This window comes from Oryzias latipes, chromosome 17, assembly GCF_002234675.1.
Source record: "Oryzias latipes chromosome 17, ASM223467v1".
Taxonomy (NCBI): domain Eukaryota; kingdom Metazoa; phylum Chordata; class Actinopteri; order Beloniformes; family Adrianichthyidae; genus Oryzias; species Oryzias latipes.
In genome coordinates this window covers 1,040,451-1,045,806 of record NC_019875.2, presented here as the reverse complement: position 1 = coordinate 1,045,806, position 5,356 = coordinate 1,040,451, and the positions used below count along the sequence as shown (strand labels likewise).

The 5,356-nt window shown below is 38.1% G+C and overlaps 1 long non-coding RNA gene across 5 annotated transcripts; it reads right to left on the bottom strand.

Annotated features, from left to right (window-relative positions):
- Positions 1 to 3,416: 3,416 nt before the first annotated feature.
- LOC105358135 lies at positions 3,417 to 5,017 on the bottom strand. 5 transcript variants are annotated; one of them, XR_002875091.1, is made up of 4 exons: positions 4,986 to 5,017; positions 4,426 to 4,460; positions 3,772 to 3,929; positions 3,417 to 3,465 (listed from the first exon to the last, which is right to left on the bottom strand). It is a non-coding gene; the product is annotated as an uncharacterized LOC105358135 (long non-coding RNA). The 5 variants fall into 5 exon arrangements; XR_002875092.1 differs by having other exon boundaries at positions 3,772 to 3,861; XR_002875093.1 differs by lacking the exon at positions 3,417 to 3,465 and adding an exon at positions 4,862 to 4,897 and having other exon boundaries at positions 3,693 to 3,929.
- Positions 5,018 to 5,356: the final 339 nt, after the last annotated feature.

Genomic DNA, 5,356 nt, shown 5'->3' with positions numbered 1-5,356 from the left:
ATAAACCACATTTAATGACCTATATAATTCTGCTTGTGAGTACTGCTGTCTGTCACTTTAAGGTTTCTATGACGCGCTCCTTTCACTTGTCTTTCAGCACATAAGCTAAAACTGGGACCTGCTTGACTTTCCCTGCATGGGTTTTGCACCAGCACTAACCCTAAGGGAGGCTCAGAGGAGCGTTTTACACTGCTGCTCTGCGCCCGGGTCTCGTCTCTGGGTTGTCAGGTTGACCAACTAAGGCTAGCAGAAATGTTTCCAGAAAGAAGAGCGGCACTGTCCAGAGTAGGATGGATGTCATCTCTCTGCATGAGACCCTAATGCATGGCCTTCACCCCACAAATTTGGGGACTCATTGAGTGAGTCCCCAAATTTGTGGAGTGTGGAGTGAGTTCTAGTCAAACAGCAATGATTAATCTAGTGATAGGAACATGAGTGATGTCACAACAGAAATTTAAGCACAACAAAATACATAGAGGACAGATCTACTAAATAAAACAGGAAGTTCACTGTCAAATCAATTTTCACCATGGAACAACCCTTTTACTTCCTCTGAGGGAAGTTGGATAAAAACAGAAGTATTTGGAGCCAAGTAAGTTCTCCAAGTAACTACTTTGTGGCTTGTTACAAATTAGAGCGGGTCCCCATTTGCTCCAATGATAAATGGTATTCAACTTGTCTTGATTCTCTTGACTTCTTATGGTTCCAAACGAACAAAATAAAAATTCTTAGTTTAAAAAAGATATATTAGTCTTTTTACCAACAGTGACAATGAATCCTCATTTAGTTGATCAGCTCACAAGGGTGTCAGGCAGGCAAACTCACAGCAAATAGGTCCTGGTTCAAATACCAGCTGTGTGGAGTTTGCATGTTCTCCTCATGCATGTGTGGGTGTATTCTGGGCACTCCAGCTTCCACCCACAGTCTAATAATATTCATAGGTTAATTGATGTCTCCAAAATGTCCCTAGGTGTACGTGTCTGGTTGCATGGCCTTGTGACAGACTGGTGACCTGTCCAGGGTACATCCTGCCATCACTCAACAATAGCTGGGGTAGGCTCCCCATGACCCGAAAGGGATTGAGCAAGTTCATTAGATAGATGAATGGAGGGTGCCAGGCTGTCTCTAAGCCAAAAAATCTGACCTGCAATCAAACCAGACTGTGATGTCACAACACACTATACTGCTGCTAAAATAAATGTGGGTCATGTGAAAGAAAACATGTAGAATAACAAAAAAAAAAACATAAAGAATGAAAGAAGTCCCTTAGAACAGTGTTTTTCAACCTTTTTTGAGCCACGGCACACTTTAACCTTGACAAAAATTCCGCGGCACACCAGCATCCAAAAAAAAAAAAAAAAAAGCAGAAATTCATGGTCTGTATTGATCGACAGCCCCCCCCCGCCCGCAATCTCACTTTAAGCCAATGCATCACGGGAGATGTAGTGTGAAAACTGCCGAAAAATTGCAGAAAGACTCGCGTCTCTGAGCTTCATTGTTTTGTTCACGTGTTCCACGGTCTGACACCGGACTCTGTGGAAAGCTACACCGCTAAAGACGAGCTTTAGCTGGTACTTTTGTTAGAACTGAGCGACTTTATCAGCAGAATTAAGAACAAGGAAGTGAAGACTTTAAGCACTTCTGATTGGTCAGACTGATGACATGTGATTAAGCCTTCAAGAATGATTGGCGGAGACAGTTAAAGGGGCGGGACTTTTCCGCAAACTGTCATATCTGCAGGTAAATCGCGGTACAGTCATTCTTATCAAAATGTCTTTAATAGAATTAAATAAACACAAAGAAAAAGTAATTTTAAGATCTTTTATATTCCTAACTACTCAGTGTTTTATCAGGGCCTGTTTGGATGAACAAAGAGCTGATTTCCTGGAGATGGTTAATGTTTTTAGATCAGTTAATGAGGGCAATTTCCCACGGCACACATGACCATCTCCCACGGCACACTAGTGTGCCGCGGCACACTGGTTGAAAAACACTGCCTTAGAATACAGTGACTAATAAATCCTCAGTTTTTGTGTGTATGAATATCGCTGTAAACCCGAATAAGTTCAGTGAACTCATAATTTTTGAGGAAACCGATTGCAAAATAATTTTTAAGTTAACTTACTTAAAAAGTATAAGTTAATTTGAACTTAAAATGTTTGAGTTGAATAAAATAAAACAACTAAAATTAATTTAATTAACTATAAACTATAACTTTTTATTTAATTAACTTAAAGATTCTTACTTTACTGAACTAGCATATTTTGATTGTATTGAACCTTACTACATTAGTTAATTAACTAAAAGACTTTAATATATCTCAACTCAAAATTTATCTTTTGAAGTCTAAACTAAGTCTTTTCTATCCTTCTTAGTCAGGGCCATTCTTACAAAAGAAAAACTGAGGCAGAATTGCAATTGCAAGTTTATTTTTCAAACACCTTACACAAGTACATTTGAACAACTTGTGGTATTAGAAAATGTATAACACTGCAGAATTTGTGTAAAGAAAAAAAGTGCATCAGCCATCAAAAAAACATCAGTCTTTAAAACAAACAAATGTGCACCAATCTTTTTTTACACCATTTCCTTATACAACTTTATTAAAAAAGCATTCTGCATTTCAAGAAAAGCAAAAATTGAATATCAGCCTTTTTTTTTCACACTTTTCCCACATAAAACTTTTTCTTTGTTTGCCCTTTCCCACAAACATTAGCGCTCAAAAGAATACCCATTTGGGAATGTCGCCTACCACAAGCTCATCTTCCACCACACCTGCTGTACTGAGCGGACAGAAATGCACTGAAGTTGTACTGTTCTTGTTGACGGTCAGAATGCCAACAGAGGTGCTGCTGATGTCTGGCTCTGGTGACTCTTTAATCTGCAAAGAAAAAGGAACAGTGTAGTATTGAAGAGAGTGAATTGATCGTTTGAGGGAAGAAAACTTAATGCAAAAACTACAACCTGAAATTGAATGACATTTTAAAACAATTAAAGAGATTTTAAGTGTCCACATGAAGGAGGGATCCTCCCCAGGACGGACAGGCGATGTACCAGAACTCTTAGAGAAGAATTACATTTTCTAGCGCAACAACTGCATTTTTAAAGTCCAGCATATTGGCGTCATCCAGATGAAATAGAGGACGGCTGTGGGCCCGAGACGAGCCAGAGTCGAGGTCCACGGTCAGGTACAGGAGCACAGATGAGCTGGAGTGCAATATTTTAGGAGACTATGTGCTTTGCCACATAACATTGCTTTGGCACGACTTTCTGGTTAAGTTGTATTACCCACACAGCTGGAGTATTAACCAGCACACTTTCACTGGTACTATTTAGTGAATAAAACATTATCCACCATAAAGTACTTACATTCCAAACTTTGAAGAACTGTGGGTCCTCCTCACGTTTGTATATTGGAAGCCAGTACAGAACAGGAGTACGTTTGACATCAGCAGTCTGTTCTTGCTGCACAGAGACAAATACAAATTAATATGGCAAACGTATTTCAAATGACTGCACCCTTTGGTCTGGCTCAGTTCAGTTCATCTAGTCTTTTTAATTATCTTAAAATTGTACAGTTATTTCAAAAAATACACCAAACATAAGATGACATTACATTCATATTTACAAATGCATCGGGATCAACATTGATGTTTTTTTCATTCACTGAATTAGAAACGCTCAGTGATTAATATAAACCGATCCAAGTCAGCCCCTTCTTTTAGCTATACTAATGCATAATGTTGATCATGCCATGCAGTTACACCTCACCTGTTTATCATAGAGGTGCAGAATGTCGCATAGAGCCTTCCGGTTCGTGCTGCCTTCTGTCTCAAAAAGATCAGCATCCTCTGCGTCTGTCTGTCCAGGTCAAAATAAAACTGTTTTTGCAGGTTGACATTTGTGATGCGATGAAACTCAGCTCACATCTACAAAAAAATATTAAAATGTTAAACACATTTTAAAGCTTTTTCAAGCTACTGGTAGCTTGGAAAAATCGCTGCATTTTACAATAGCCTCAATACTCTGTCCACAATATGTAATCTAGGATGCATATTAATATTTTTTAATATTTGTTCATTAGCTAGAATGACATATTTCAGAGGATGTTTAAGGAAGAGACAAAACAGTTATATTAAAATATTTGACATTGTGAAACACAAATCACAACCAAACCAGTGGCCAAAATACCGTTTTTTGAGTCTTAAGCAAACTAAATGATACATTTAGTATTTTAACTCGAGCCAAATTCAGGACAAAGTTATAACTGCTACATAACATTAAGGTAGCTTGGACATTTTTACTTATTTATAATTAATTTGTCAAAAAGGTCAAATGTTCTCCATAGCCGGAGGATTCATTGGACTGGGAGCTGCTCGTGTCTTAAATATTGCAGCCATGTTAATTATTACAATCAAAACTTACCTCCGCTCTTATTTTTCAAACGCACCGCCGGTTCACTAAAAGAAGATACGAGAACACGTTAGCGTAAGGCAGCTAGCTTAGCCCACATTTGCATTTATTAGGTTACTACGTGAAATACAAGTTACACAAAAACATAACGATTACCAAATCACAGAGCCTGTGGTAAAAAGTAGTAGAAAAAAAAGGCAATTCCCACTGACTCGTATATGTGGCTGTGGCAGCCGCTCTGCCAGAGCTAGCGGTTAGCTAGTAGTAACGGTTAGCTAGTAGTAACGGTTAGATAATTTAAAATGTGCGCCAACCAACTCGGTAAACGTAAAACTTGAAACTTTGCCCCAACAACTTCTTTTAACCACAAGCAATAATTATCTGATGACATGATACTGCAAAACATACATAATTGTTTAATTCAGAACAAATATTCAAAGATACATACAAACTCGTGGAGCACGTCATGAATACAAAGGATATACTAGAAGGAACATCAAGAGAAGCAACAAATATATAATACAGAGGCGAAAGTCATACAATATGATAAAAAATAAAATAATACGACTTACCTAGACGTATGTGCGTTATCAACTTGGGCCAGACACTCGCATCAGACCTCCGCCATCTTGAAGACTTCTGTGGCTGAGTTCACGTTCATGGGCGTACGTTATGACGTCATCACGTCTCATTACTCATAAGTCTTGACTCCAAGGTTTCATTTACTCAAAATTTTTTAGTCCAATAAAGATATAACTGTGGCAAAAGTTGAATCGGCTTATAGGTTTTAAGCTGACTCAACTTGTTTGTTACTGTTGAGTTCAGTGATTATAAAACTTTTGAGCTCATTGGACTATCCGGGTTTACAGTGTAAAATAAAATAAAATAAAATAATACGATTTACCTAAACATGTGTAACTTATCAACTTGGGCTCGCTGCGCC